A 12,348-nucleotide genomic window follows, 5' to 3' on the forward strand; every position below is an offset into this window, starting at 1 on the left:
ATCCTTTGATTTTCTCAGAAATCAAAGGTGCGCCTTATAGTCCAGTGCGCCTTATATGTGAACCGCACATACAGACAACAGCTGCCTTGAGCTGTGCACAGGTCTGCCACCTGCTGGTCATTCATCCTTATAATCAGGTGCACCTTATAATCAGGTGCGCCTTATATATAAACCTAGACGTTTTAGCAGGCATTTATTGAAGGTGCGCCTTATAATCCGGTGCGCCTTATAGTCCAAAAAATACGGTACTTAAATCGCTTACAGCCTGGTTGCCCTTTGGATTACAGATGACCCAATATATATGGTCCCGACAGACTGTGTGATGAGATTGTTAAAAATTGAGAAAGGCCTTTAAGGAGCCACTTGGATCCCAACACACAAAACATAACCAAAGTATGGCTCTGTTCTACCGATTCTACAAATGCCTAACCATCATATTATATTACACTGTGATTGCCTGTTCATAGGCAACTTATATAGATTATTGTTGTTCATTGTTTGGATTGCTAAATGTTGCTTGAAAATCTCATTTGCTGTGATAATTTATGGTTCAATAGAAAGTTTATTGAAAAACTGAGTGGCAAATAAAAGTAACAATAATATTAACAATAGAAACAAAAGTGCAAGTACCAAGTGACCTACATGGCGGTCAGGATGTTTGGGACGCAGCCCCATAAAGCACTCATGAGAAAAGACTTATAATGCAAATGTAAGCGCACCAGGTACCTTTCATAGTAAGAAGGGGAAACCGGGGTAGGTTGGTAGTGGGGTAAGTAGTGAGGGGGGAAGGGGAGGGTGGGAAAAGGGGAAGGGGGGATGCCCCCCCCTGTTTTCTCGGAGTCATTGTGAAAGAATTTCTAGTTAGATGTAGGTATGAGAAGTGCCGCAGGCATCAGGGGACACCAGAGAGCCAGTTATTGAGCGAGTCTGAGTTCCTCCACTGGGTCCATCCAGTTGCGGTGCGATGCTCGTAGCTCCTCCATATGGCATATGCGGTCTACTTCCTCGACCCACATCAGGTGGGTTGGGGGGGTCGTAGACTTCCAGAGTCTGGGGATCACCCAGAGCCGGTTCTAGACAAAGTGGGGCCCTGGGCAAAACTAAAAGTGGGGCCCCAAAATAAAACTATTTTATGACCAGTCACAGTCAGTAAGAGACCCCCCCCAGTATGGTAAAACAAACTGTAATTTTGGAGAATTTTATAGGAGATAGATAGATGATAGGTAGATGGGCAGCATGGTGGCTCAGTGGTTAGCACTACAGACCTGCAGCGCTGGTCAACATCTGCAAAGAGTTTTTATGTTCTCTCTGTGTCTGTGTGGTTTTCCTCCCACACTCCAAAAAAATACTGGTAGGTTGATTAGACTGTGAGGCCCATTGGGGAGAGGGACCGATATTTTCTGAAAGCAGACACTTGCCCCATTTTCAAAATTGCATCAAAGAGTTTATAGACATAGGCACCTTCATGTAACTTTGATTCGAACTGAAACATTTTACAAAAAAATACTTAAAATTTGAATTTGATGGCAACAAATGTGCTCGAAACAGAAACTATTTACCTTCACATCTCCTAAATGTAATAGATGGACATGTGTAGAGTTCACAAATGTGCCCTATTTATTTGTTCACATAAATAAATCCACATAATATCACTAAAACTGTAATAACTAGATATCTTTTTTCAGCTAGAAATTTTTACACAGTCACAACCTGCAAAATAAATCAATAAAACAGAATAAAAAGTAAATGCACCATAAAACCTATAGAATTTTGAAAGCAGACAACCAGGCGATGCATTTGGCAATTAACATTCAAAATTTCCTCTAAAATATGTACAAATCCAGATACTTATATAAAGAAAATATACTTTCCTAAAACAGTAAGTTGTGAGGAGATCATACAGACCCCACACCAATATATTCACCAAAATATGCAGCAAATAAAGTCATGTTTAGATTTGCGCCATTGTATTAACCACACAATAACAGAACCCTCCGCGCTTCATAAGAATGAGTGAGAACGTCATAACATAATGGGGAATGGTGGGAGATAAAAAGTTTATTCCAGGACATGTGAGTGTTTTTGGTGTTACATATGGCTTTATGGACACGTTCTGGGTCGCGGTGTATAATATATACCGTATTTTCCGGACTATAAGGCGCACTTAAAAGCATTGGATTTCCGTGGAAATCCAAAGTGCGCCTTATAGTCCGGTGCGCCCTATGTATGGCGCTGGGCAGCGGACCATACTTACATAGGTCCCCGCTACCGGAGACTGGAGACAGCAGATCTCCAGCGGGAACTGCAGACCCCGCGGCACGAACAACTTCTGCCGCGTGGTCTGCAGTTCCCGCTGCAGATCTGCTGTCTCCGGTAGCGGGGACCTATGTAAGTATGGTCCGCTGCCCTCCTCCACCTCCCCCTCACCTTCCCCGCGTTCCCCGTCGCGTCTCGGCGTCGCATCCCGTCGCCGCGTCCCGTCGCGTCCCGTCGGGTCTCCGCTCCGCCCCCAGACCTCCGCCACGCCCCCGGACCCCGCGCCTTATAGTCCGATGCGCCTTATATATGTAATTATTACATATATAAGGCGCATCGGACTAATGCGCCTTATAGTCCGGTGCGCCCTATAGGGCAAAAAATACGGTAATAGCGACATCAGGCGAAGAGGATCGAATGTTCATCGTATCAGTCAATTTTCCCAACAAAAAAAACTATCACAAAGTAAAAGGGAATAAGAGAGAAAGTGTGTTCTCAGATAGTTCTGGATGGAGAAGGGTTAAAAACATAAACATTAGTTGATTTTATCCCTTATCAGAATGTAGTAACATATAACGTGAATATTTCCATTATCTGTGAGGTGCAGCAGCTCCTGTGTGCAGCAAATGCCTCCTGCAGCCTGATGGCTAAGAATCTGGAGGGGGGGACACACTTCAGGGGGCTGTATCTCTGGCTCTGTGACACATAGAACCTCACTTCTTTTTTCTTATGAAAGAAGAGAGTCTCCTCTTTTATATGAATCTAAATTGTGTTAATAAGTTTTAGGAAAATGGAGATAATAACTGTTGAAGTGCCGTTGGGAGTGATTTTTATATATAAAAATGGCACCTGATATTCTCACTTTAAACCTGAATATCTCTGGATTCATAGCACCTAGAAACACAATTTCCACCTTTGCCTACCCATAGCGCCGGCCCTGGGATCACCAACCTGAGGGCTACTAAAAAGTGTCTCAGGATGCCCTTCTTAATGTCGCTGAGGCGACCTGTGATAATTTATTACCTGGGCATAGATAAAGAATACAAATAATAAAAATGACAGCCTGCATGTGTGAGCACAGCCTTTCCAGAACCAGGTGACCTTTTAGTACGGGTTTCCAGGGCTGATCTCAGGTTTGCTTATGTCTTGATGTGGTGTGCCGAGTCAGTCACTTGTTTTTCACATCTTGTGTATGTTGTAGAGGAAAGCAGCAGGGTGAAAGTGTCTTGTAGTGAAGTTAATATTTGATAGAAAAGTTAAAAAGCTATTTTACAGACACAAGAAATTGAATATTAATGTACTTTAGACTCATCAATGGTTAGACTTTATTTTTCATTTTTCTTTTAGCAGTATTTTTGGCCTGGAATTGGCAGTAAAAATCAGTTTAAAGCCAATTGAAATATGTAGCCGATAATAGCGGTGCGGAGCAAATGCTGCTCTTGGTGTAAATGGAAAACTGAAGCCTCAGGGGTAAACAAAACAAATCTGCTGACGAACCTACATGTGAAACCATTGCAGAGCTTCCCCTCCCATATTAATAAAGGTTGACTCTGAATATTTATGTAGACAAGCTATATTTAACCCATTGCTGTTTTGTGATGTACTGAATATTAGATGGAAATATGAATTTTTATATTTGGCCAGGCCATGAGAAAGGAAAGGAAAGTAATCCTTCCATAAAGAATACAAAGGCAATATTTGTAATAATTTTATTTTGATTTTTCAAATTCCAGATATTATTATTTACTCAATAGCACCATTAATTCCAGTGTGCTGTACAGCTGATACGTTCACATACATTAAGTTAAGAGGAGACAAATATGATGTGGGAATATAGCAGTTGAGGTATTGTTTGTTATAGGCCAGTGATGGCAAACCTTTTAGATGCTGAGTGCCCAAACTATGACCAAAACCCACGTATATTTTGCAAAGTGCCGATGCGACAGTTTAAGCAGTAACTTATTACTCCATGCTCTGTCACATGTTTAAATTGTATAGGCACCTGAGGATACCAATACAGTAGAAAGAAGGAGAAGAAGTTTGGATAATCATTGTAGCTTCCTTCTAGAGTTCTGGGCTGCCTGGGATTGCAAGAGGCCTTGAATCCTGTTTGGCGAACTCTGCGCTGGGGTGATGGCGCAGGTGCCCAGAGAGAGGGCTCTGAGTGCCACTTCTGGCACCCGTGCCATAGGTTTGCCACCACCTTTATAGGCACTACTACAGGCTACTACTGTAGGTTACTCCTGTGGATTATTCTACCTGCCCTGTTCTATTACTATTACTGCTTTCAGCTTCATATATTATGGGGTAGTGCAAACTGCACTAAAAGTGTGTTTGCCTGTGTATAATGCAGGGTGCGTCACAATTGCGTCTTAGACACTTCTTAAGTACCTGTGCAAGCAGTTTGCACTGAAAAGAACAGGAGAAGTCTGACAGAAAACTGGTGCACAACCCTTAGCAAATGTGTTATTTTTAGGGCACATGTCTGGAAAGTAGCTGACCGTGGGAGACTAATGCTTGTCACCCCGTTATGGGATGGATGGGTCATCAGTATCTAAATCCTGGAAACCGTCTTTTATGGTAGCTGACCAGTGTGCAAAACAAAAATTGAAAGGGGTGAAGCACCCATATACCTGTATAATTTCCATTGCTCAGAAAAATTGTATATTAACTTTCCAAGCATTTTATGTAAAGTACCAAACAGCATGAAGGCATGGGGCACCTTTTTTTAGCTACATCTACATCAGGCACATTGTCAGTTCCAGCTACACCAGTGTTGTTTGATGGCCCCTATTGGCAGTAGTGAGGTCCATCTAGTTGGTTTCCATGTGGTCTGTGATTTTACTGGTCAGTGACACAGCATGTATGTTTCTATCTACTTTTATCACAGATTAAAGATTACAGTACCATGGAGGTGGACAAATTACTGTTGACCCAAGAAGCCAGGAAAACCCTTCCAAGAGCAAGGTCCTTTATTTATCACAACTTTTCCTCGCTGATAATCCCCAAGTAATAATCCATCTTAATCATATGAGCTTATGACTTGGCATGTTATTTCAAAACTTTTTCTTATAAATTGGTAGGGAGATTATTAGTTAAATTTGTGCAACAACAAAAAACTGTGTGTAATGGTGTGTAATGTACCCTGTGTGTAATGTACCCTGAGGCTACAATGCCGTATCTAAGGGAAAAGTATATAGGTATATAATGATGAGATATGTATAAAACATTTCATTTGTTTCTTGAATTACAGAGATTTCTTTAGTGTTTCTTATAATCCACTTCTGCATGACTTCTCCTTTGAGTCTTATGTTGAGGCGTGCAGTTATTTTCTTGGGCTGAAACAAGCTGGCCTTACCAATCTTCATATCAAAAGCCCTTTGCCAGGCTATTCTGTGGGGTGCTTTTCTTTAACTATAAAGCCTGTACAAAGAAGTAAAGTCTCAATTTTCCATCAGCTTTTCAAGCATGCTGAGCTGACCACAAACCCAGGAACTTTAGACATGGGGAGGTCTATATTGATCGGTATGTGCGTGAGGAGCGTGCAAATAGCTTTCATTTCCTAACAATATATTACATTGTAACTGTAGAATTGTCTCTGCTTTGCTGCTTGAAAGGAGACCTCAATCAGTTATCAGACGTTTGCCAGCAATATTTGATATAATGTGTAGACTACCAAGTATCTTCAGTATTGAATTTAGACCATCATTGAAATCCATTGGTTTCAGTGGTTAAAACAATGGCAGGTAGCCACTGAATGATTTGCCCCATTAAGTGGAGCTGATTTAAGTGCATACAACAAAAGATATTCTGGGATAATGAAACACTGTCATTAAAGGGGTTGTCCGAGTTAAAAAAAAAAAATAAACTATATGTGGCCGGGAGGGGGGTGACTAAAACAATAAAGCTGTACTTACCTCCGGTGCCCTCCGGTATCCAGCGCTGCTGTCGCTCCGGTCCGGGCGCCATGTAAACAAACATGGCCGCCGGAGCAGGGCTGGACTCAGCTTCCGGCCGGCCGTGGCCGGGTACGCCTATCCGTCCCTATACACAGCATTGTGTATGGGGGCCGGAAGGTTGTCGGGTCCGGCCGGAACTGAGTCCAGCGCTGCTCCGGCGGCCATGTTTGTTTACATGGCGCCCGGACCGGAGCGACAGCAGCGCTGGATACGGGAGGGCACCGGGAGGTAAGTACATCTTTATTGTTTTAGTCAGCCCGCTCCCGGCCACATATAGTTTTTTTTAAAAACTCGGACAACCCCTTTAAACACCCATGAAGGCATGTATGTGTAATACTATTTTAAAAAATTGAAGATAAAATACACTTAAAATAAATAAAATACACTTAAGTTGGAAACTCTGTAATTTTTTTAATTGGCCACGTAACATTTCAGACACCAGCTAAACAGACACTTATACTGAGTACATTGAGATGGTGTTTATCTAGCAGGCAGTGAACGTTATATAAAGTCTTCCTTGTGTTAACCTGCTTGAGGACAGTGCTGACTTGTGAGCAAGTGGCTGACAAATATCTTCCAGAGATGGGAACAACTTCTCCTTTCTACAGATGGTAAAATCCTCCTATGTCTTTTTCCATGGAACTGCATTAGTTTGGGAAAAAAAGGGTGTATCCAAGAGGAAGGGATAATGCTGCTTGCTCTCTGCATGTGGAAATAGGCTGATTTCATTCCTTAACACCTTTTTCTTTTTTTAAGCACAATCTCTGGATTTGAAGCTAATAGGATAAATTTCTTAATCTCTTCTTAAGTGCTTAATTTATTTCTGAAAAGTTTCAAATCTGCGTTATTCAATGCAGACAGACATTCGTTTTTCTCATCCGCTTTTGCATATCTCCAGTACAAAGTGACATTTTGCTCCCTGAATTAGGAAATAATAATTTCTTCCTTTTGAGATGGCCAAGGTTACACATCACACTCATTTTAGGTTAAAATATAAAGTGGAATTCTTCATTTAAGCAGAAATTCCTGAGTCAATCCCCATACTAATAAGATGTTACTGAATAAAATATATGGTGGGGGAGAGCAGAGAGATTTTTATTTTTAGAGTTAAATTTTAAAAATGACATTTTAATAGATTCCTTTTTACTGGAAATAAAAAGATAGGATGAGGATTCAACAGATAATAATAATCTTTATTTATATAGCACCATCATATTCTACAGCACTTTACAAATCAATCTCTTTCTTTATATAAGATACATACATCAATTAGTAAATGAAGTGTGAAGGATGTTAGCAGGAAACTCCAAATCGGGTTCTACCTGAAATATGAGACACGGCCAATGAATATCTGAACTGTATCTGTCTGTCAAAGGTGTCATTATGTCTCTAAAGATTGTCATATTTCACGCAAGACTAGGGTTGCTTTTTAATCGCGAGATCCACAAGACTTCTCTGAAATATTCCAGTGAGGAGGTCAAGAATTTCAGCATGTTTGCATAGCATTAAGATTCATGCTCTAACTGAAATAAAAATATACACTAGGTCAGTGTGCCTAGGCCAGGGTAGCTGAAGAGAGTCGGTGTCTGAAAGGCTGTTGCTTTTAAGTCAATGGCGTTGAGAAATCCCAAGAATGTCCAATCTTATGTGGTAACGGGGCAGTGTAAGATTTCTTTGTACAGTGTAGACCATACACTAGTCTTCTCAGGTCCTGTCTTTAAGGAAGCCTACAGCAAACCTTCCGCAATTGATAGGTTTGCAGTTCACATAATTTGAAAGCTAAAATGTGGCTTCTTGCTGGAAGACATGGCGCACCTCATGTCACAGCCGGCATGCTTTACTGGTTCAGCTGTTCCTCATGCTGGAATGCCGTATGCTGTTTTATTATTAATGTTAATTTTGTCTGGCAGTCGGCAATGTTCCTTGGACTTTGCTTTCTTAAACTGAACCTACAAAATATTTGTCCACACTTCAATGATGACAGCAGATCCTTTAATGTACGATGCAGTTACAGATAGATTTAAAGGCCAACACATTTATTTTCTTTTTTAAATCATATAAATGTCATCATTCCACTTTTTGGAAAAATTTATGGGTTCCACTAAGATATTGCCTCATGGGCATTTATAATAATAATAATAATAATTCTTTATTTATATAGCGCACACAGATTACGCAGCGCTGCACAAAGCATGACAAATTGGTCATTTATGGTAGTTTCATGTTGCTAGGATATTGACTTTTGCAAATATTTGGGCAATGTGTATATTTTTCATATTGCACTTTTGCCATTCCTTTAGTGTGCTCAGTGTGGGGTGAAATAGTCAAAGACATCTATAGTGTATAGGTGTAATGAGATTATAATAATATATCAGGAAATTCGATATACAGCATTTTTCTAATGTAGTTCTGTCAGCAGAATTGATGTCTTTTGCAGCAGACTGATCTAATAATACTAAGAAAGCGTTTGGGAAATCAGATTCCCTGTGGCTACTTTAAGTCCTGTGCATTGGCTTTGTATGAGAGTTTGTGTAGTCTGCTTTATAAGAAAAACAGAATCTGATGGAAGGGACATCAGACAGATTTGTAGGATTTCTATGAAGGGTCAAATGACCAATAGTAATAACAAAAACAAGAAGGGGAAAGTCCGAGTTTTCTCCTCCTGTTGCAAACTGGAGTCACATTTTTTCTACTATTGCCAATATCTTCCAACCACTGTCACCTGGGCAGGTGTGAGTCATGAGGCTACTTATTTTGTTGAAGAATAAGCATGGTAGCTATATTAGTCACCATCCTGGCCTCTTCTATATCCTTGCCTACAGGATGTCCAGGTTTCACATGGAACGATAATCAGAGAAAGGAATGTTTTTATGATTGCGATCAATGCTTAGATATAAAACGATCATTTGTTGAATAATCATATCTTTTATGGGACTTAAAAATCCTTGGACTGTGTAACGGAAGATAAAATAAGAGAATGCAAAAGAACTCGACTTTTGAACCTGTTTACTATATGTTGAAGATCACCATGTTTTCTACAGTTTTGGTTTATTCTCTTAAAGGGGCGTGCAGAATGTTGACTAAATGACCATAGTAACCGTATCCAAACTAGTTGCTATCCGTTCCACTGTTTTCATTGGATTAGTTCATCCACATGAAAGTCTTGTGATATGAGAACTGTTACAGAAATCATTGATAATTTGATCATCCAGCTGTCTTTACCCAAGCTGATACCTTACCCAATTTTGATAATTGAGAATTGTAACATGAATTAAATCATGTAAATGTAAGGATAATAATAAAACTCATTGGTGCACATTTATTCATTTGTGACGCAAGATTTCTTGATGCACTGATACTGCAAATGTCAATTCATTGCCATAATTTAATTCTGAAAATTAAGATAATTTAAAAGACATTTCTAATGTACATAGTTCACTGCCATGCCTCCTCATTCTGTGTGTACAATTAGATAACACAGCATGGCAGACTGTATCTACATGAGTACATTATACCAGGTGCTGGAATTTCCCATTTTCATCAGTTGTTAAAATTTTATAAGTGAGGGAGTAAAATATTATTTTACTTCCCTCAAGTAGTAATATGTGCAGTTTATAATGATGTCGAGTAAAATACATTTAGGCAGCTATCTTGTCAATAATATATTAGGTTACAGTCCTATTCACATGACACCCCACTTAGGGTGTTTTAAATCAAAGGGAGAATCAAATGCCTACAGGAGAGAGCTTCCATAAGGGAATGCAGTGGATGATTTCCCCTCTGTTTTCATGAGCCTCTGAGACAATTCTCCTCCTGATTTAAAAAAGACCAAGGAGAAAGCTGTTCTGACAGCTGTTTTGCGTATTGGGCCTTGGGGCCCATTTAACAGTTTCAAGATGTATGAAACCTTATTACCGCACCCATAGAAAAATATTGGCATATACTGAGTCTCTGTAAGCAACTCATTTTAGATGTGCCATGATAAATCCGATTCCATATTTTAAGGAAATTGTATTATAGAGGCTATGCACTTGATTTTAGGGAATGAAATCACAGAACTGCGCTGTATTAAGAATCTGTGTCTACCATCACTATGAGTCAATCTTCTTCCGTCATATTGATAAGATCAGACCTTCAAATTATGACTGCTGGTGACTGTTTTCACTATAAAACTAACACAACTGTTTATGGGTAGGTTTATGGCTATAGGCTTAGCATCCTGGAAGAGGATGTTGCATTTGTGGCCGAGCGATGGTACCCACCTGCAGTTTACTGCTAATTGCTGCTCCTCACCTGTGCATGCACATTAGAAACAATGGCAAAGCCAGGTGTAGCCCGGAAAATAAGCCGTAAACATGTGGTACCCACAGCTGGGATACAAAAGTAATAGCACCCAAGGGTTTCATATTAGAATGAATGAAAATGAATACATTGCTTATCTATAGCTTTTACATATCATAGCAAAATATTCTCTGTAATTTGGTTTCTGCAAAACAATCTGAACATGTAATCTGGAAGCCTTTCCCACCCAGCCATCTCACATAAGCTGTAGTGTAATTGGTGCAGTGTACAAAGAACAAATGAGCGTTAGAAATGACCAACCACATTCATGAAAGGGTTTAGAAGATTGTAGACCTGCTTTTTGTTGGTCCAATTATGCACCAAAAATTAAAGGCATGAGTGTCTGAAAAGAAGTAAAATTGTGATCCTGGCACACCATAAATATGGCACACAAGGCACAGAAACAAAAATAAAACGTAAAGCAAATAATAAATGGCCCCCTATATGTCTATGGACTAATTCAGCATTGGGAGCTTTCCTGGCGTATATACTGAACATGCACATAAAAATGAGAATTGAACATAGCCTTACTGGAGTAATACACTGTGTAAGAAGAATTTTTGCATAAATTGTATTTTTTTAAACTCTTGCATTATAATCAGTTTGTGAGCTTATGGTCCTACTTGTAGCATCCGTGTACCTTTGAATTTTCATCCAGCATTTCATCGAAGTGTGCTCCAGAGCATTGAGAATGTTTGGATCTAGGGTCTGAATCACTTTAGAACATTTCACATGCAACTTGAGCAATGTACATGATATTCACTACAGTATGCCTGGCACAGACTCATGGATGTTGGACCCAGGATATCTGTTTCAGATATGTAATAGGATGACTTTGTGTATATATATATATTGTATATGCATTTTTTAATTTATTAAGAGAAGGATTGTATATATTTTATGCTTTTTGCTGTTTGTTTTTACATTACACTTACGGTGTGAACAATAAAAACTCATTTTAAAAACTAGTAACTAATACATTCTTAAAGGGTTCTCTTTCTCTGGACCCTGGTTTCTAGAGGAATGTGTTTGGAAAACATGTATAATGAGAACCTGACCTGCATTATACAGATCACTTATACAGGCAGTCCCCGGGTTACATACAAGATAGGGTCTGTAGGTTTGTTCTTAAGTTGAGTTTGTATGTAAGTCGAAACTGTATATTTTATCATTGTAATCCCAGACAGAACTTTTTGGGTCTCTGTATCAATTGGATTTTAAAAATGTTGGGTTGTCATAAGAATCAATATTAACAATAAAGCTTCATTACAGACACCTGTGATAACTGTGACAGCTGATCATTGTAGCCTAGGACTAAATTACAATAAATTACCAATATCCAGAGGTCCGTTTGTAACTAGGGGTCATATGCAAGTCAAGTGTTCTTAAGTAGGGGACTGCCTGTATATGTGAATATAAACTGTGTAATACCGAAGTGAATTGTTCAGGTAATTTCAGGTTGACTGTCTTCTCTGTACACACACTGATGCAGGTAAAACTGTCAGTCAGCCTCTGTGGGTGAGCTAAGCAGATCCACTATTATGTCTCTCAGGAGTCCTGTCAAGGTTTACTCAGCCTTTTGCTCCATATCTTAAAACACCTACATATCACAGAGCTCAACTTCACTGCCAATAAGTTCTGATGTTCAACTGAAGGGTTTACATTAAATGAACCTTTTACATTGTATATGCATTTCCTTCTCTAAGTAACATGGTAGCAGAAACTCATGGTAGAGTGCACATGAATACCTATTTACTCACACACCCCATCAGTAAGGTGTAGATTCAACATG

At 39.5% G+C, this 12,348-nt stretch overlaps 1 protein-coding gene across 2 annotated transcripts in view; it reads left to right on the plus strand.

Moving 5' to 3' along the window:
• CHST11 (carbohydrate sulfotransferase 11) overlaps positions 1-12,348 on the plus strand; it is a 115,662-nt gene that overhangs the window by 13,189 nt on the left and 90,125 nt on the right. The gene's annotated exons all lie outside the window — the stretch shown is intronic.

This window comes from Engystomops pustulosus, chromosome 4, assembly GCF_040894005.1.
Source record: "Engystomops pustulosus chromosome 4, aEngPut4.maternal, whole genome shotgun sequence".
NCBI lineage: Eukaryota > Metazoa > Chordata > Amphibia > Anura > Leptodactylidae > Engystomops > Engystomops pustulosus.